Source organism: Drosophila hydei, unplaced genomic scaffold (genome assembly GCF_003285905.1).
Source record: "Drosophila hydei strain 15085-1641.00,03,60 unplaced genomic scaffold, DhydRS2 tig00008122-arrow-pilon, whole genome shotgun sequence".
Lineage (NCBI taxonomy): Eukaryota > Metazoa > Arthropoda > Insecta > Diptera > Drosophilidae > Drosophila > Drosophila hydei.
In genome coordinates, this window is record NW_022045833.1 from 3,304,325 (window position 1) to 3,326,434 (window position 22,110).

The following is a 22,110-nucleotide window of genomic DNA, read 5'->3' on the forward strand; positions in this document are numbered from 1 at the left end:
AGTATTTATAATTCGAATTATAATGCTGCTGTCTTCACGGCAAAGTGTATATATTTTTAGTTTTAATATTTATTTTATATTTAACAGTTAATAAAGTGTCATAATAGAGTTTAGTAATCTAACTGTCTATATATCTATCTAATATTTTTTAAGTAATTTTTTAATGTAGAAAATTCTCTTTTGTTATAGATTTAAATTCTTAAATATTTTTTCAACATTTTCTATAAGCTGAGAAAACTCTTCTTACACTAAATCAATCTTTAATCTCTACATTCAAGATTTCGAAATTTCTAAATTGTTTTCTTTTTTATCTAAAGTTTTTCAATTTAAATTTTCTTTAAGGCTTTGCCCTGTTTCATTATATTAATTAATTAATTTTAAGAAAATACCCAAAATATTTTCCAACCTATTCTAAGCAAGTCGTAAATCAGCTCAAGCTGCTTTGCCACTCACAGCTTTAGTCCAAGAAAATATATTTAATGGTGGTAAAAATTGCCTTCATTTGCGAGTTTGGTGGTGCGAAGGCAGCGATAGCGACGTTGGTTGCTGCTGCTTCGGTTGCCTTTGGTGTTGCAACCCTTTTTTTTTTGGCCAAATGACATTACACGTGTTTCTTGTCTACAAATTTTTATGTGGCCTTCGCCATAAAACCAGCCGTTTCCTTGAACACTCTTTTTGCTGCTGCTTCTTCTTCGTCGTCTTCGTCTTCGTCATCGTATTCTTCTTTCTTTGAGCATGTCCTGTTTCGACATTCACGTTGCTCGCTTTTTATTGCCAAAGCACGAAGCCAAACCGCTGTGCGCCTGTAAATGACTCCCCGGGCACCTTTATATTGACTCGTAAAATTGCGACATTTAGAGCAAAACCCCCATCCTCAGCTGCAAGGCGACTAAGCAAACACTCGACCCCATCGCCCCTCCCCCTGTTCACTCACTCGACTAACCCTCTACCCGCACTTCCGGTCGTTTGTCTTTTTGTGTGTTGCCTGCTTTTCGGCGCCGCGGCGACTTTCTTAACATTATTTCGTTTTTATTTTTAAATTTGATTTTTATTTGCCTCACAGTCGCAGCCGACAACGATTTTTACGGTCGAGTGTTTTGAACCCTCTAGCTTACCTTTTTTGCACAAGCGAACAAAGGGTAGATTCGCTTCAGAGTCACCATCTAGTTCGTTTGATAAGTTGAGCTAAATTACTAAAGTATATTTACGCTCAAATATATTTTCAATATATAAATACGTCAACCATTTTTAATTTAATATTTTATATGAATATTTCCTTATTTATCATTATTAATTTCTCACAGGGTATAATATGTGCGACTACTGTTAAATTGATTATTAGTTCCCTGCTGTTACTGCTACCATCGCCGGAAATTGACTTGGAAAACGTTTCAGTATTTGTTTTTGTTCTCTTTAGGGCGTGCAGCTCGAAAAATTGAAATCGGGCATTATGTTTGGGAGCAGCGGCTATAATCGCAGTGACACGCCCATTGGAGGAAAAGCACTTTACAGCGTTCACTTTCTGTCTGATTTTCACTTAACATTCGGTACCGTTAATCATTGCTTTTGCATATTGATCTTTGCTTTGCCATCAGATTAAATAAATCGAATATAGAGATGTCACTGCGCTCTTGAGTTTTTAATTTACTTCATCTTTAACTGTTAGCTCGCTATTGTTGGTGCTTCTGCGTTCACTGCTCTGCTTGCAAATGATAACTGTTGTTTACTTATTCCATTCTCTTCGCGAGTGGCTGAGTTTCGAAGCTTCCCTCTCTGTTGCATATGTTTGCTTGTGTGTTTATATGTTTCTGTTTGCTACGTTTATATGCAGTAATTAATTAATACACATATTTAATTAAGAAATAAAGTGAAATGTTGTGAAATGTAGTGAGGTGTGAGCTAATCAATCAATGATGCGTACAAATTTAATTTAATTTAATTTATAAAAAAAATAAACATCCATACATATGTAAGTACATACTGTACATACAGTATTTTTATATTAAATATTAACTAACATAGTACATGTGCATGTGTACCTATAGATACATACGTATATGCATGTAGCCCTAAGAGCAAAAAATAATTAAACCGAATAGCTCGCCTTAAAGAGAACGGCAAACGAAAGCATTTGGCTTAAGCCTGTAGTCTTAAGCTGCTCTCTTCCTTACACACTAGCAGCAGGCAAAGCAATGCTCGTACTTTCGGTTGTTGTTGTTTGTTTCTGTCTGTGTTTTGCATAGTCACAAATTGAGGTCTGCTTTTTCTGCTCAATCAGACAGTTGCAAAGGGCATTCTCCTTCCCTCCTTCTCTCTCTTTCTCTTCTCTTTCTCTCCATCTCTTGTGCATATTAGTTGCTCTGGCGCCCTTCAAAGATAAGCCTGCAGACGATTAAAGCAGAGAATGAAAAATCCACTTTTGTTGTTGTTATGCTATGCAAAGGCTTTGTTGTTGTCTATGATTTTAAGTTTCTTTTTTGCATTTGCAGACAACTGTAAAAAGAAAGCTTGAAGCTCGCAGTGTACTTCACTGCTCAAATACGCAATGGCAATAGCCACGGCATTCGAAACTTTATTAATTTGAAATATGCAGGCGAAGGTGTGGCTGGGTCGGCGGGTCAAAAATGATTTATTGGATTTTTGAAGAGCGCACTCGAGCGAACAATTCAATTCAATGTTCAGCGTAAAAGCGTTCATAATTAATTTAATTTTTTTGCCGCACAGACATTGCGCATACGCAACGTTGCGCGGCTACATAAATGTTGGATATATATGTATAAACATATATATAAAAGTATTCATATATATTTACCTTGGCTCTTGCCATGAGGTTCTTTCGCTTAATCTACGGTTCGTAGTGAAAGTGAGCCGCAATTTATTTAACGTTTTTTTCTTTATTTTTTAATTTCACCCTTTCAATTGCAATGAATTTCAACCCCATTTCAGCGAGGTCCTTGTTGCTGTTGTTGTTGTGCATTTAAGTGGCATTTTCTGTTGCACATCTCACAGGATGTGGCAGGATGCCGCTGCAGAGCGTATGATATAAATTAATGAATAATTGAGAGAGAGAGAGATGGAGGAAGATAGAGACAGAGACAGCTGTCAGGAAATGTTTATTAAAGGAAAGGAAAGGAAATGTTTAAGCTGTTCAAATTTGCTATTAAATCAAATAAGAAATTTACTAACTAAATAAATATTTTATAAAAATTTATTTTAAAGGCATTTTCATGGTTCGCTGCCTTTATTTATTTTAATTGAGAATTTTATTGAATTTTATTTTATAATATATATTTTACCTCTGGCAAATTGCATTATGAATTTGTAATTATTTTTTGCATACTTTTTGGAGCGTTTTGTCAGTTCAAATTTCACTTTGATTTGATTTTTTGTGAATATTTTTATTCATAAATTATGTGATTGAAAGTACATTTATAACACATTTCAATTAATTCTGATTATTTTTTTGAATAATTTTGCATGACTGCATTTGCTGCATGGATTTTTAATTAAAGCACTGTATTTATATTTAAATATTTATTATATTGATTATTATAATTAGTGTCGAAGAGATTTAATAAACGCAACTGATTGACTTAATAAATTTTTTATAAAGAAATTATGCATTATATAGTAAAAAATATACGAATTTATTAACTTTTCTCTGTATAGATTAACTACAAAGCTTTAAGAAGCTTGATTGAACTTGTTAAGCTGCTTAATGGGAATGGATTGGCCTTTGGCTTATAATTATTGCGAAACTGAGCTTAATGTAAGCTTTTCAAATATTCATATATGTAGCTTCATAGAATATATTAAAGCTATCTTGCGCCTTTAAAGCTTTTCGCCTACAGCAGTTGGCCATTGTTTATGCTGTCGATTTTCAATTAAGCTCGATTCGAGTGCAAACGTAATTCTTTACTTGTAATGGAGCTGACAAGCTGTGTGGGCTAAGGGGATGGGCACACGAGTATGTGACAATCAGTAATCTAGCTTGAATGGCATGTCCATACACACACACACACACACACACACCTTTGGTGTATTGAATGTGCGCATGAAACTTGACTCGGGACTGATTTCATTTTCGTAATTACCTCAGCGACTGCAACCTCTGTGCCTGCCTGCCTCTGGCTCTGGCTCTGGCTGTTGTTGCTGCTGGTGTCTGCAGGTGTCGTAGCTGCGGCTTAACGAGTTGATTAAATGTTGTAATTGATGAAATTGCGATGCGAAGCGAAGCTTTAAAGGTGTAAATGCTGGGCTTTGATAAACATGTGGCGGGGATAAACATGTCATTGTCATTAGAGGCCTAAGAGAGGGCGTGCCAGCTGGCGAGGGCACAGGAAGGCGACTGGACAGTGCGCATCAATCAAATAAGCACGAAATGCACACGTTTTCATTTATAAATATTTGCGGCAAGGGTCGCACGACTACACAAAAGGCCGAGGCAGAGTTTTTTTTTTCGTTTTTGCACTTTTTGAGGGTTCGCTTTCGCAGCCAAAAGGCAGAAATAAAAAATGATTTAAAAATTGAAAGGATTATGGGGCGAGCAACAACAACAGCAACAGCAGCAGCAACGAAGCGCGTTAATGTTGATGCCGCCGCGGGGCAAGCAGCAAAAAAAAGGGTCGGCAAAAAAGGCAACGAATTGAGAGCGGGCGAGAGGAAGGGCGCTATAGATCTGACTGTGTATAGATATATATATTTACTGATATATATATGTATATATATATATATATATATATATATATGTCTCGCTGGTGTTGCTGTCAGTCAAACAAAACTGTGCAAAAATCAACGAGGCAAATGCGAAACAAAAAGCCAAAGCTGACAGAGGGAGGCAGAGAGAGAGAGAGAGAGAGAGAGAGAGATAGAGGGCAAGGCTGTACATGTGAGTGTGTGCGTCTGTGTGTGTGGGCAGAGGCCAAACAGCATTGTTGTTGTTGATGGTCAACAATATAATTTGAACAGGAATGAAAAGTAAACGCGCCAGAAATGGGCGGATCCTCTGCAGCTGCAGCTCATATTACATCACAGTGTGTGCGTGTGTGTGTGTGTGTGAGTTTTTTATACTGCTGCACGTTACGTCCTGCGGGCATATCAAATAATGTATGTATATATATCTAGCAAAAAAACGTGCAACTTTTGTATAAATCAAATCAAATATGTGAACAAAATGTTTTCTCAGTTGTCGTGAGAGCTTCAAATCAGATTTTCTGACAATTTCTCTTCACATTTTTTGGTAGATATTACGGAATGTGCTTGGAACAGTGGAAGGAAAAACAGGAAAAGATAAATAATATTTTGCCAGAATATGTGATAAAAAAGAAAGTAGCTCGAAGTATAAATAAAATTGAAGTTATTAAAAGAAAAAAATTAAGATGAATAGTTTTTTCTTTTTTTTTTTTTGTATAGCAAAAAGAATATCGAAGCGAGAGTCTACTATATATATAAATATATATATATATATATATATATATATATATATATATATATATATAGACATAGTAGTTGTAGGAAATAAATAATGTAAATGTATTCATTATTATTAGTTATTTATTAATTAACTAATTAAAATGCATTGCAATTTATTTATAAAAAAATTGTATAAAAATAAGGTAAAGGAATTATACTTAATTTATTTTAATTTAAAGCTAATTTTTTGACTGAGCTAAATTATAAAATTAGTTGAAAATTATTACACATTTTTAATAAGTTCAGAGCTTAATTATTTCAACTAATATTCAAGCTGCCTTTCTTCAACTGTTTCAAATACTTGTGAGTTAAAAATGCCTCTTCAATTGGCACTAGATAAATGTTTATAGCAATTTCGTGCTCATAATGTATATTAGCCAAATCATTGAGCCAATAACCATGCCCACTGTGAAGCAGCCGCCACTCACTTACAAATTACATATACATGATGCACATACAAACAAACATATATATATATATATAGAATATATTTTGATATGTATAAAACTTTGTGCTGAGGGATTTGGTTTAGCTTCAGCTTCAGCTCCTGTTTGCTGCTGTGAAACAGCTGCCATTGCTGCCTGACCAAGCTAGCAAAACTCAATTTATTGTTAAGCGCCGCAGGGCCACTGTCCGTAGCTGCGCTAGCGCCACCGCCCGTCGACTCTCTGACCAGTGCCCCTGCACCTGGCCCTACCCCGGAGTTGCTCTGTTCAGCAATTTTCTATAGCTTTTGGTTTTGCTTTTCGCCTTGTGGTTGTTTGTTTTTTCTTTCCTTTTTGGGGTTTTGGCTCCTGATGCGGTTCGCATATTTTTGTCTTGCTGCCGACTGCCGAAAATTGAAAATCATAATCGCATCAACTTTAGCAGCAGCAGCAAAAAGTTTTTTTTTTTCGTTCACAAAACTTTTTGTGTCTCGGCCGCGCGCCTTCAAGTAGGCAACGAAATGGCCACAAAAGTTGGCCGAAACATTTCTAGCCAGATAATTTGCACTGGATTAGTTGGGCCAAGGTATAAAGTAGTGTGTGTGAGTGAGAATGAGTTTATGGTCAGTGGCTGGTTAAGCTTTTGCCTTCACTTACTCAGTCTGTTATCGCGCTTTGAACATTGCGCCCATTTAAACTTTTGCTGAAGTGCATTTAACAAGTTCTGTTTGTTGATAGAGCTTTTGAAACATTTTGAATGTTAGCTTTGGCATAGTTTAATAGCTGTATGAATTTCACAGTAAAGTTTTGATTAATTGATAAGAGCTAAGCTTAAACGCTGCGAACATATCTAAATTTGAAAGTCCAAAGTTCAACTTTAAAACTAAGCAGCTTAATGAACTGTATACAAAGCTCAATCACATCCAAAGCTCAACTAGTTTACTATAATTAACTTAAAGGAGCCAGCTAAATACGTAACGCTCAACTTTATCATAAAAATTACCATCGATAAAGCACATAAAAGCTCTTAGCTGATTTAAATGTCTTTATTTTAACTCAATCTAAAGCTCACAATTTAATTGCCTTGCGCTTTTATTGCTAGTTAAAAAAGTCAACAAAAAACGCATTAGGCCTGTCAGTCAAATTAATTATATAAAGCTCAAACTTACATCTAAAGGCTGCACATAATAAAGAAAGCACATTAAAGCTTTTGGTTTAATAAGCTGTCAAAAAAGCTACAAAGTGCAAAAAAAAATATATTTAAACCTTTCTCAGCTGCTATCAGCTGCCACCACATAAAAATTCGTTGCATGTTCAACTGGAGGCGACTCGAGCCACATAAAACAATGGCATGCAACATAAACAGTAAACTGGCAAAAAAGTTTTTAGCTCAAGTGACGTTAACTAGTTGGCTGCTGGCGGGCTGCTCGACTGCTTGGCTGCTACTGCTGCTGCTGCTGCTGCTGTTTTTTTGCGGCCTTTAAAGTTGCCAAGTTATTTGCCAGCAATCAGAATCAGTGCAGGCCAAACAACTTGCCACAAGCTGCCAGCTATGCCATCGTATCGTATATTAAGTGGCTCGTCTGCAGTCGTCCCAGTCTCTGCGTAGGTTGCACTCACTTAGCGCTGCCCGTCTGTCTGTTGCAACATGATGTGGCAAGTTCTGTTCCTGTTCCTCTTGCTGCTGCGGTTTCTGCTGCGTAATTGTTGATTTTATGCGTACAGGCAATGCCATTAAGTCTTTGCAACATACTGGCTACCGTTGTCAGCGTGAAATGCGTCGAGTGGACATGCAGCACCAAGAAGACACAGCCAGCAATTAAGTCAAACCTGTACCACAAACGGCAGCAGCAGCAGCAACATCGAGTTGCAACCTACTTGTTCAGCATTCACTAATTAATGTCAATGTCAAGTGGTGCAAGCAATTGAAATCGCTTAGGATCAAACTCTAATGCAACGAGAGCTTGTAGCTAGGGCATCAAATTAAGTTGCAAGCCAGATTAACTGCAGGCTAAGGCAAAGCTTTTAAAAAACGCACTAACTGTTGACTAATTATTGTCCAGTTGAAGTCTACTGCAGATGGAAAGTCTGTAGCATGTGGCAGCTAGACAATTTAACTGTTAAATTATATATTTGTTAACTCTAAAATTTTACAAGGTACTTTAGCATGCATTGTAAAATTGAAAATGCTAAAGTTATACATTAATCTGTTAGAGTGTGGAAGCTATGTGAACTAGACGCTTAAAATTATATTGGACTTACAATGTACTTTAACATGTATTGTAAAAATATAATTTTGAATAAATTTATAAATTTGTGAATTGGCTGTACAGCTTAAAAAGCATTGCTGAATTTAACATCAATAAAAATTTTTATTATATTTAGAAACTTAACTCTATATATTTTTATATATATTAATTTGATTTGTAAAATAAAATTGGTATATAAAATCAAGCTTTTTAAAAAATATTTGTTATCATATTTTAATACATTTTTTTAACTTCCTTAAAGCATTTAATAGCTTTAAAGTGCTTGCTCTCTCTTTCTCACATTACATCTCTCCCGTTCGTTCACTATCTGGCAAGTCCAAATAATTAGATATCAATGCGAATAACTGTCATAAACCACTTTACACTCTTAATTAATCCAATTAATGCCATATTGGAATTTGTGATAAAATTAAAAAAAAAAAATAATGAACGAAATTCGACCCTACACAAATAATGAAATTAATTTGTTGAATAATTACAAGCTGGGCAATAAGTGAACTCATTATGTAATGAACGGTCCTTTCGTACGGTAAAAACTCACAAACAGCAACAAAACAGAAAGCGGCGAACATCATAATAAAAATAACATTAAAGTGGCAAGGCAAAAGGGATCATAAAAATGAAATCAACGTATTAACTACATGGCAGACAGCAGTCACACACATACTCACGCACAAGCACACGCACACAGGCACATTTATAGTCATAACAAGCTCACGCCATATCCTCATCCAGCAGCTGGGCAGATAAAACGCAACGAAATAAAATCAATTCAAATAAAAGCATAAATACGACCACAGGAAATGAAAATGACGATGACTCCGTTGCCTTTACACTCTCCCTCTTTCTTTCTCTCTTTCCCTCTCTCAGTGTCTCTATCTCGTCTCTGTTGCTCCCCATTCGCACACGCAGCACCCAAAAAGCTGGCGCTGCCCACCCTCAAGGGTTCGGCCTGCAGATGACTGTAACTGTTCTGCCCGAGGGGCAGAAAGGGACGGGGCATGGGTGTGTCAGCATAACATGGGCAAGGGGAGAGAGCAGCACAGAGAGGGCGAACTGAGCTGAACATGTAAGCGCGCATTTTACGGCACAAGCATTTTCGCTTAATAAAATGTTAAGTGGGGGAGAAAAAGGGCGGCAGACAAAAAGCGACAGCGCCACTGTGAAGTTGACTGTGCGTCTGTACGAATGTGTGTGTGAGGCAAAGGACTTGCAGAGAGAAACGACAAATAGACAGACAAACAGAACGCCCAACTGTCAGACAGACTGACTGCCAAGCGAAGCAGTGGGGCAGGCAGAGTCGTAAAATTATATTTACAACACAAACAAAGCTGTCGACAAGGCAGCAGCAGTAGCAGCAGCAACAGCACAACGCCAGCAGCGACTGCGACGACAAGAGCGAAGCTGAATACAATGATAAGCATGAAGCGGATGAGAGGCCCACACATACACAGACATTCTGTTACACGTACATTCTCTTCCCCTTCGCCTCTTGTTAGCTCTTACTCCCACTCTCTTACAAAACTTGAAGCGCCTGCAAAAAGGGCGCCGTGTGCTTTGTTGAGCGCCAGGCAAGAGATGAGACCGAGGCGCCCAGCAATTTCCCGCACTCAAAAAATAACAATGGCGCGTTGAAAATATCCGCTTCCGCTACCGAAGGCACAAAAAAAGACAAGATGTGCGAGTGCGAGTGCGAGTGAGATCGTGCACACAAGGAAAGGCAGCACAGCTGCGACTTTAACTGTTGTTCGCTGTAGTCTGCTTTTTGGCTAAGCGGCGAGCATGCGAGTGAGACAGAGCAAAAAAACGCCAGAACGTGCGACTGGCAAGCAACACTCCAAAAATACCAAAATAAAAAATATAAAAAAATTTAATTCAATTTAAACACAATGAAATCATATTTTGCAACAAAATGTACAAAATTCAGTTTTGGCCCATGGAACCTGACAACTTGAAAATGCTTTTCATTTGCTCGACTTTATGTGGGTGTGTGTTTGAATGTGTTTGAGTGTATTTGAGTGTGTGTGCTTACGTAGCTTTGGCAGCTGGCAATTCCATTTCTATTAGCATTAGCTGGACAGCCAAATCATCGTGTGGCAGGTATATTTGTGTGTGTGTGGGTGATTGCTGCGGGTGTTGTTTGGATAGCCATGCGACTAGAATATGTTGGCATAAATATTTATACGCTTGCAGCGGCGACACAAACACAGACGCAGTCGACAAGCCAAAGCACAAATATGCAAAGCTCCCTTGCTACTGTGTGTGTGTGCGTATGCATGACTTTGGTTTATGTGCACAGTGGGAACTCATTGGAGTGAACAAGTGCGTTTAAGTGACAGGTGGATTGAATTGAAGTCAAGTATAAATTAAATATAAGAATTGGATCTTAATAAAATAAATAAAATAAGGAAATAAATTACAAATAAACTTAAATTTTTAAATTCAGTATACTATTTGATTTCTTATAGGAGTTCAAACACTAAAGCGGTCTCACTCTTTTTTCTTTTTTTCTTTCTTTGCATAGTACAGTTTCTGCTCTTAATTAAATTTACTATGCAGGCTTGACTGTATAATAGAGTCTTTGCTATGCATGCGTGTGTGTATGTGTGACTACTTGAAAATCACATTAAGCCCGCTGGCATAGCTCTGCCACCGAGGATGTATGACAGACTAACTGTATCTCTCTCTTTATCTCTGTCTCTCTCCTTCTGTCTGACTGTCCAATTCTTGTATTTGCAAATGGCAACTTGGACTTCAGTCGTTGCGTTGTTGTTGTTGCGCCTTTTGCCAGTTTTTGCGATTGTGTATGTGTGTGTGTCTTGTTTATTATTCATGCTGTGTGCTCCTTTACACCATTACAAGGACCTTGTGGCTGACGCTGCGCTCTGTTTAAATGGCGCATAAAATATTAATAGCTTCATTAGCATTCGCACAAATTTCACATAATTACATAATCAGAAGAGGGGTGGTAGGGCGGCAAAGGGAGCCAAATCGAAAACGATGTGCAACATTTTGTGGCAACAAAGCCGCTTTATAGTATGAATTATATACAGTTTTCCAAAAACTGTACAGACGCACAAAGCCCTTTTAGGCCAAATTGAGGTCCCTTTGCTGGGCGGCGCACTGAGCCGTTAAGTGGGCGGACAGAGGAAGGGGTTCAAAGTGACAGCAAACATTTTGCCTATGTGCAGGCCGGGATTTGAAATATTGCCGTGTGTGTCAGAAAGGGAGAAAGAGAGAGAGAGAGATAGATAGCGTAAGAGGGGGAACGCAAATGAATGAGACGGCAAGCAATAAAATGAAAAATATTTGAACTTTAGCAAAAAGCGCACAAGGATATCAATTCCCAGAAGCATACAAAAAATACACAAGTGCATGTGCGAGCGTGTGTCTGTGTGTGTGTGCGTAGTCAAATCCAACTAGAATCAGAATCACAGCAATAAAATTGAAAGAGCGTGCACGAATGCCAATAGAAAACAAACAGCAGTGAGCGGAGCAGAAGGGAAAGAAGAGGCGGATGGCTGCTCAGTATATTAGGTTGAAGCACAAACAAGTTTTTTCGGCACACAAATGGGACATAAGAGACAAAAAAAGAAAAGGAGAAAAAGGACGAAGGAAACGACAGACAACGTTTATTTGCCTTTTTGCCTCAATGGCAGCAAAGGCGAATTTAAAATGAGAAACAAAATCAACAACAACAACATTGATGACTGATTCGTGTCAAATTCAGCAAAGCTTAAGAATGTGTCATCCGATATGTAATAAGCTCGAGCACGTGTCCTGCAAAAGGAAAACAATATTAAGGCAGTCAAAGTTACACAAAGGTCAAACGGAACATTATGGCTTTATTTTGCGCCTAATAAATCTCATTATGTCATTATATGCTCGAGCAACAACAACAACCATAACAAGAAACAGCAGAGGTATCCGAAACAGCAAAAAAGTAGCCGCCAACTGCGCTGCCGGCGTCATCGTCGTCGTTGAAACGGCAACAGCCAAACGACATGCCAATCAGTAATCAATCCGCACGCACATTGACAACGAGGACGTCGCCAGCTCTGCCGCGCGCTCTTTTCACCTACCAAATACAATTTGCAAAGGCAGAAATGAGTGATTGCTATAGTATGAACTACCAAATACCCTACTTGGTCAACTTCAAATCTAATTTCCTTCATCAAAAATAAAACAATTTATATTTATTTTGTTAAATAATAAATTATATATACGGTCAAAACTATAAAATAACATAAGCAAGTATATTTTATGGATATTTTGGATTATTATATATTACTCTTATTGGCATGGTGCTGGTCTGATTGGGCCAACTTAATATTGGCAATAAGCAACTCGACAAAAGGAGCAGCAGTAAAGCTGGCAAGTGAGACCACACGACGTCACAGTAAACAAAATGAAAAGAGATAAACATAGAGCGGCACTGCGCAACATGGCGTCAGCAGCACTCAGCGGCACTGGCGTTGAGCGCGAGCGAGAACGAGAGCGCTCAGAGAGCGAGCGCACAGCAATAACGCCGCCATTAAAGAAATTCCTCTCAGAGAGTACGACGTGTATGTGCATGGGAATGCTTTAGTGTGCGGCATGCGTGTGCAAATGCCGCAGAGTTGTCGACTCACAAGTGATAAAATCAAATAAGCTTGATTGCTTAGTTATTTATTTTGCTTAAAACAATATGATTATATTTACAAGAGCTAAAAAAATAATTAAATTGTACACATTTTAAAATTTATTTTCTGGGTTGTCAATTTATTGGCTTGTTTACTTGAATAGCTCAGCTGGCAACCCTGGTCTGCGCGCCGCTGTGTTGCCAGCGAGAGCCGCTCAATTTATGCGCTTTTTGTACGCGTTGCTCCTTCGTGGCGGACAGTACGGATGAAACACTGTCGACGCAAACTAGGCGAAAAGTTCTATGAGAAATAACAAAAAAAATAAGAAAAAACAATCCAACATTTTTAGCATAAATTGTGTGCTAAACCATAAGATTTCCATGAGCAAATAGGCAAAGGTATCAAATCATATTTCATGCCTCACAAAAATTTATGCAAATAATAAAGTGCTCATGTGTGTGTGTGTGTTTATGCATTAATTTATTCAAGCAACACAATAGCAAAGTGTTAAAAAAAATTGTCTTGTGTCTATGCCTCCTCTTCTGCGTGCTCGTCGCGGCGCGTCTTCTATGTTTCTCGGTGTATGCGTGTGTGTGTGTGTATTTGTGTGCATGAGTGTTTTAAGCAATTAACCAGCAGCAGTGTAGAAATGCCAAAAACGCATTAAAAATTATTACTCGTTGGCTGTCTGTCATTCACAAGAAACAGCAATAACAACAACAACAATACACAAGTGCTTTTTGCCGCCGCTACTCATAAAACAAATTACCCACTTGGGCTTGACTGTTATGCGTGCGTGCGTGTGTGTATATATATATTTGTATATGTGTGAAAAGAGCAGCGTAATCATCATCAGCAGTCGCTGACACACAAGCAAAGCTACAACTACACACATATATACATATACTACTATACACGCATACTGATGCAAACAAAAAAGTAGTAAGCACTCGCCGCAATAGTAGTAAAACGGCCAAAAAGGCAGTGGCAATATGTTGCCACCAACAACAAAAACAACAACCACAGCAGCCGTATAATACCGGAATAAAATTTCTATACAGCGCGCTTGCCGACGTCGACGTCGTCGTCTTCTCTCATATGAGCTGTGCATGTGTATGTGTGCATTACTCTCGCTCTCGCTCTCTGCTTTACTATCTCTCTGTCGCTCTTGCTTGTACGACTGCAGTGAACGACAGTTTTTATTTTTTTTCTCGGTTATAGCAACAATGTTGGGCAGCAGAAGCATCGCAGCGATGTTGTTGGCGTTAAGGCAAATGTTTGTGTGTTTGTAAATGCGACGCATACATGTATGCGTACATTTTGTATGGTTGTGTGAGAATGTGCGAGTTTTTTTATGTTTCGCACAAACATTGCGGTAAAAGAACGCCGACAAACGTTCGTCGCTGGTCGCTAAGTCGCTCTCACTAATTGTGACGTCTGCGCGCGTGCGTCAAGTCGGTCGGTCGGTCGGTCTATCTGTATGTCGTTCGGTCGGTCGGACGGTCGGTCATTTCGTTGTACAACTAACTCCCCCGTGTATTTTTTACTTCAATCGTGTGTATGTGTGTGTGTGTGTGTGTGTGCGGTCCAAACATTCATACACTCGCACATACAGCTTCGCCGTTCGCATGCTCTCGCTCTAACAAAAAGTGCCGTTTTTGTATTTGTAGAAGAAGAAATAAAAAAAAAAGAAAACAACTAACCTCATAAAAAAGTTCATGCAGTGAAAAAAACCAAGAAAATTTGCCAGCAGCATATTTGTCAAATAAAAAAAGTAATAACAGCAAAAAGAGTGTGCGCAATCTGTACCCTTCTCGCTCTTGCTCTTATATAAACGGCAAATAATTCTTGAGATTGGCTATAACAAAAACAACACCGACGTGAAAAAGGAAAGCTCTGCCTACAACAACGAAAATTTGTGGATTTACATTTCCTGTGTGCAGCAGCAGCAGCACCAGCAACGTCGTCTTTGCCGTCGTCGTCGGCGTTTCTTTTGTGGATTATTACTACCTAAAAACCGCTGCTCACTTTGCGGGCCGCACTCTCTTACTCAGTCGCTCTTACGCTCGCTCTCTGTCGCACGCGAGTGCAAGGGTCGCTGCGCGAGCAAGCCAGCAGGCAACGAAAATCCTCGTTCGCACCTTGCTCCCCACCATTCTCTCTCACATTCTCACCCATCCACTACTCACTACTCTGTGTCTCTCCCATAACGTCGCTCACCGCCGCCGCCATCAACAACAACACCAACTAAAAACAACAAGAGCAGCAACAACAACAGCGACTGCATGCTGTCGTCTATGAAGCAGGAACGAGCATATCAACAGCAGAAATTGCGATTATTTTGGATTTATAAAAAGGCAAGTAAGCAAACCTAACCAAACACTTCTCATATGTATGCATGTACGAGTATGTATGAATATATGAGTGAATGTCAGTGTGTGTGTGTGTACATGTGTATATTTGTTTAATGTGGCATGCTATAAATCCCAAAAGACGGCCCCCCGCCGCCTCACGTTTCGCTGTTGTGCGTGGAAGCGAGATAGTTGGCTGCGTGCGGCAGAGCGAGAGCGGGCAAGAGAGTAAATTGATTTCCAGTTTGATTAATTGCCGCTTGCTGCTGTGGCTGCTGTTGCTGCTGCTGCGGGGCGCATGTTTTTTTTTTTTTCGTTGCCTCAAGTTAATGCCAATTAAGGTGTTTCAATTTAAGCCGATTTGTAATTAAATGGGTTTTTTGTTTGATCTGACCCCTGCACACCGTTCCCCGCTCAAGCGATTAGAAATCGTCAGGCGGCTGCGCAGCAATTTGCCCATAAATATGTATAAACATGCTAAAAACATGTCAAAAAAATTGCCATTTTCAGATTTATGGCTGACGATTTAAATTGTTGCGTTTCGTATTTTTTTCGAGCTCATTAAACGTGGGAAGTTTGCTTCTTAAACACTAAGGGAATTATATATTTCCCCCGCTGCTTTTTTTTTAAGTATGTATGTGTGCGGCCGTTCCGACGCGGCGGTGACAAGCAAATGACGGCTCATTGAGTTTTTATTATTACGAATTTAAAGTGCACGCACGCACACACAGACATAAGCACTCACACTCGCTCAAACAAGCGCAATGAGAGAAATTCCCATAAAAGGGGCGTCGTCGACAAACAAAAGGGACGAACAGAGCAAATACATGCATAAATACAAATGAAAAAGGAATCACGCTGCCTAATGAAGCCTGCGGCGCGCAGCGCAGTCATGTCGGCCATGTTGGGGAGTACGAAGTGACTAAATGACGAAGCGCCCAAACGACGAACCGGCCGAAAGACGAACGATAAACAAACCGTGTGCAGTGTGAGCGAGAAGCAGATGGATAGAGTGGGAGGGGGAGGTCCAAGCGCACGTAACTCACTCGGCTCCCTTTTGGGCGCCGCGTATCTCGCTCTCTCTTTCTCGCGCTCACTTGGGCAATTGCTTGGGCTGGTTCTAGCTCGTTTGCACTCGCATACAGAATTGGCTTCTGCTGTGTTGCGTGTTTTTGTTTTTGCTTTGATAAGTTCTTGCCTGGGCGTGTTTTGCATTTAGTTGAAATTATGAAATTTCAACAGTGAGCGTTTGTGTGTGTGTGTGAGCACAGCAAGTGGTGTCTGTGTTTATGATAAAGACATTTATTCTCTTAATGACTTATGGCTGTGCAATTCGCTTACGTTTTCTACGCGAATAAAGATAAAGAATAATTGAAAGTTTTATTAACTTTTTAAGGATTGATTTTAAATGACTTTTTAGTAGCGCGCATTTAAGGGTTAAGAGTTTAAGTTTAAAGTTGATAGAAAAGTAATTGAATATATTTTCTGTATGTATCTCTATTATATCATTTAAATGAATGAAATATGGCTTTAATTGAATTTCCTTCGATTGAAATTGCTTTTATGGCAATTGGTTCTCTCAGATCTTCTAATTGATTAGCTGTGTATTGGCCGGAAACAGTTTTCACGCAGCAATACTGAAATGTTTTTGACAGAGATGCCGCAGTAATGTTTTATTTTTGCGCTGTCAGACAATTAAGCAAACGAACTGCGTTAAACGCTCTGTAAACAAACATAATGAAACAAAACAGCAGCAGCGCAAACAACGACAACAACAACAACATCAGCTAGTCATCAACTGTAGATGGCGATACAGATACAGCTAGAGATACAAGCAATAGATAGATAGATACAGGAGCAGCAGTAGCAGCCGCCGCACAATTAAGCATCTATTAGACGCGCTCTCTCGGTCATAACATTAAAAATGCTTCACACAAATGGGCAACAGCCAGTAGGCCGAAGCAAGAAGCCAGCCGGCCAGCCAGCTGAGCAACCGCAAAAGCCAGCTAAATCCAAAGTCACACAGAAAACAAAAGCAACACAAGTGGCGGTTGGGGTTGAAGTGGGAGAATAGAGAGGGCAGGGTGGGCAGGCAGGCGAGGCAGGGAGGGTTGGTTGGTGGCGCGCACAATCGTGACGCCAACTTAGTTACGGTCATTAGCACCAGCAGCGCCGCCAGCGACAGGCCAAAGCTGCCTGCCTATGCTCCATATGCATGTATTACACACACACACACACACACAGAGGCACGCACACATGCACACATAATAATTTGTCACACTGTCGGAGTCGCTGGCAACTGCTGGTAAAAGTTGCTCCCAGCTATAATAGCAACAACAACAGCAGCAGCAGCAGTCAAGTCTTGTACAAGATACATGCACAACTACAGACACACACACACACACACACACATATGTTAACTGACTTTTAGTTGGCGCATTGGGAGCTTTTGCCTTTTTCTGCAAAGTGTAATTGGCTTTGTTGATGTTGCTGTTGCTGTTGCTGTTGCTGCTGTTGTTGTTGTTATTTTTGTTGTTGGTTGTTTGGCATTTGCCACCGTTCTGCGCCTCGAGACGATAACAATTTGAACGCTACAAATGTGTCAATTGCCTGACAAAACATTCCATGCACACATACACACACACACACGTTAGCTCGCATACGTGTTTATACGTAAATATAATTATACTTAGCTAAAGACTTGGTTTGCCTGCCTAATCATTGCTTTGATGAGAATTGGCATTTGTTTTCTGAGCTCAATTAACATGAGAATCAGCAGAAAATGTTAATTTAATGCTGTTAGAACTATTGTTAGCATTAACACGGATATTCAAGTTGTTATATAATTATAGGTAACATATTTATAAAGGATGTTCATAACAGCTCTTCAGAAATGTTAATTATATGCTGTTAAGGTCTACTTAACATTAACATTTAAACATTTGGGCTTAAGTCTAGTCTAGCAGATTAAATGTTAATTGATTAATTGATAAAGATTGTAAAGTTAACAGCAAAATGTTAATCAGGCCTTTGAGCATACTTTTTTGGACTTAGCATCAATAACAGTCTGTACATAAGAGATGTGGATAATAGTCAAACATAGCATTTTTTGTTATGTACAGATTCGGCTATGATATGTTAGATATATGTTAAACTAACACTTAAGCTGCCAAATGTTATTGCCACACTGTTAAGCTACTTTATTCGAAACATTCTCTAACAGCTTGCCGCACAGTTGTATCTATTACTCAACAATTTGAAATGATTAAATGGATTATGCTCAGAAATGGAAATTGAGCTGACTTAAAAATTATATCAAGCGCCACTCGTTTTCTGCTCCCTGTATACGCGACATAATATAAATCAGTCTGAGATACATACAGCTACACAGATACGGCTCAGTCGCTTAAGTTGGGTGATTTGTCAGGGCCCCGCCTCGTCGACACGATTAAAGCAAATTGATTTGTTCAATTCTCATAACTGTCTGACAGTGACAAACGTTTTTTTTTTCTACTATTTTATTTTCGACTCGTTTCAATACGCCCATGCAAATTAACAGTCAGGTTTTTAGCTTTCAATTGTGCAAGACTGGGAAAAAATGTACAATAAAAGAATACTATTGAATGTTAAATAAATGTTAATTAAATAATAGATACAATAATAGCCATGTTAAATAATAAATGAAATCATAATAAATGGAAAAAGCCATTAAATGAAATTTATTATGCCTCATGGGAAATGGAAGCAGTTGAAATGAAATCAAATCCAAGAATAAATGAAATACGTTAAAAGAAATCGAATTTTAAGTGTTATTAAAATGCTCTACATAGAATTGTCTGAGAAGATACTTATAGAATTCATATGAATTATATCATATAATATAGTGAAGTGAATATACTCTACCCAAAACTTGGTTTTCAGTTAATTGGAATTTTATTTGTTTTTTTCTTCTTCTTCTTTTTCTTTACTTTGACCTCAGCATATAAATAAATTTAAAAGCATTCATTCTAATTGCGTTTAATCAATAACAATTTCAAATGCTTTTCAACGCGATGACAAGAGCTCATAAAAAATTGTTGTTCCTTTTTTTCGTTTCCACTTAAAACGAATCAAAAAAATTTCAGACAGTAATAAAATAAAACAGAAAAATTCGTATTTTTATTTGCGAATTTGTACGCAAAGATTTGTACCACATTTCATAATAATAAACGAATGTTAAAGGCCGAACTGATCGTTTAAGAAGAGCGAGTCAGCGAGGGAGGGACGTAGCGAGAGCTAGGGAGCCAGAGGGCGGCAGGGGCTAGGGAACATGATATGGCGAGTTTTTTAGTAAAAACAAACAAGCCGCAATCAACAAGAGCGTCATTAAAAAAGCAAATTTCTGAACACGCTAAACACATGTAGACAAAAAAAAAAATAGCCAAGAAAAAAATAGCAACAGCAACAACAACAGAGGCACGAAAGCGTTCAACGTTCACTAGATAATGTGGGCCAAGCAACAACAGCAACAGCAACAACAACAACAACTGAAGCAACAAAAGAGACAACTACAATAAAGCTGCAAAAACTCTATGTTCAGCAACAAGAGAAGCGACGAGGCGCAGCGGCAGGCAAATTGATTGTGATGAGGTTTTTTTGCTTGTTGTTTAATACCCTGTAACTATAGCAAATTAGTAAAGAAAATGGGTATATGGAACAAAAAACAGGCCAAAAACTGCAAATATTGCCAATTGAAAATGATTCCTATAGATTGCTATATAAATCAAGAAGAAGAAGTAGACAACTCTAAAGTACTGGGTATCTGCTAGCTGGTTTATGTCACACAACGCTACGACTCGCTTTTTTTTTCGCATATTTAAAAGTCAATGCGAAAATTGAGTTGAAATTTGTGGCGAGTATCTTTTGAGATACAGACGCCGCACAGCCAATGCCAGGCGCACAACTCAGAGATGTAAATTGACTGCTTTGATAATTAATTAATGCTGCACAGATACAGATACATTTGTAGCTATAGATACGGATATATATAGAGAGAGATACAGATACATTTTAAGTTTTAGATATTGAGACAGATATCAATACAGATACATATAGATACAGATACAAATGGACTTGCAGATGCAGTTAGATCTATTGATACAGATACAGATATTATAGATATATATATATATAAACAGTTAGCTCTACAGCTATATGCAAAGATACAAATACATTTTCAGCTTTAGCTATAGATGCAGACACAGAGATACATTATTAAAAGTAGATACAAATACATTGAAAGCTATAGATACAGATACGTACAGATACATTTTTAGATACATATACTAATCCAAATACATCCAAGCAATAGATACAAACACATACAGATACAGATATATATTTTCGCTTATTTACTACACAAAGCTATAGTCCCATCCATCAAGCGCAGCATTTGCATATTTCCAGAAACAAAAACTCAAATGAAAGCTGTATAAAAAACGTATTCGTTAAAAGCACAACATGAACAAAATAACATTTCAAACAAGTTGAATTTAATGCGACAACTCGAAGCGTAGATAACTCAATTTAACTTTGAATGGCTGTGGTAATGGGGGAAGGGAATGAACATTTGATAGCCACTAATTCATTGATGGCGGCATAAAATTGGCATAAATAAAAACAATTAATTATAATGCGTAAATATTGCAAATATCACAATAAACAAGCAACAACAATAAATAAATAAATATGAAAAAAAACCAATCTGAAATCTGAATATATAAAAAAGCGATAAATGTAATTAATATTTATTTTCACATATCTCTGACAGCAACAAATTCCAAATGAAATGCAAACAATCGCTGATAACATGCAATCAATAAAAAGACAATGACAACAAAAAAAAAAAAAACAAATAAAAGAAGGGAAACTGGGGAAAACTATGTGGAAAAGCGTAATTATTCAGTTTGGCATGCGAAATGCAAATATTTCATAATTACAAATAAATAGATTGCAATAAATTCTGTACGGCTCTATGCACATAATTAAATCATGCAATTTGTCAGAGCAAACATGACAGAGGGCACAAAATGTGGCCGGGAGTTGCCACACAATTTACAGACCCTTTTTTATGCGTGTTGTGTGTTTCGATTTTATTTAAATAATTTAATCAGCGCATATTTTGACAAGCCACTCAGACAGACCGACAGCTACATAAAAAGCACAATATTTTAACAGTTTAACTGTATTAATGCTTCAAATAAGTTTGGCTGGTCTGGCCGGGACTGCCCGACTAGCAACTATGCTGCACTGCTGTGAGCTTATCTAAACTCAATATAAGGGGCTCTACCATAGCTGCTACTTGCTTTGTTTTATTTTAAATGAAAATTTGGAATTCCATGGAAAGGTCTATGACTTTATAAAATCTTATATTATTTTTATAATATATTAGCGTAAACATAAAAAATTAATAAATAAAATGAACAGAAAAAAACAAAGCCATCAGCTACAGCAACAAAGCCTTCCTAAATATAAAAATACTGCTTTTCAGCGCGACTCATTTGAAGCACTGATAAAGCGAAAACATGATCTAATATATTTCTATAAATCTATATATATGTATATGGAATATCTTAATAGTTTTGTGATGTTATCTGTTGCCATTGGCGCTTTATTCGCTCGCGAAAAAATTTGAATATGAATGCGTAACATTGTGTGAACAATTTAAAGATCTTTTCAGCCTTTTCTTTTCGTTTCTCTTTTTTTTTTTTTTTTTTGAAATTCTCTCTAACATTATATTTCATTGCTAATTGACGGATGCTTTCAAATGGCGATCATTCACATGAGATCTTTATACGCCTCTAATCGCATTTCTGGATAAATGCCAAAATGTGCGTTGTTAACATATGTGTGTGTGTGTATGTGTTATATCTTTTTCTTTGTATCTCTATACATATCTGTATCTAAATTGCGATCGCTACACGCGCCGTCA

The 22,110-nt window shown here is 37.9% G+C and overlaps 1 long non-coding RNA gene across 1 annotated transcript; it reads left to right on the plus strand.

Moving 5' to 3' along the window:
- The first annotated feature begins 13,039 nt into the window (after positions 1-13,039).
- On the plus strand, positions 13,040-15,072 carry LOC111597718. Its single transcript, XR_002751345.2, has 2 exons — positions 13,040-13,187; positions 14,460-15,072. It is a non-coding gene; the product is annotated as an uncharacterized LOC111597718 (long non-coding RNA).
- Positions 15,073-22,110: the final 7,038 nt, after the last annotated feature.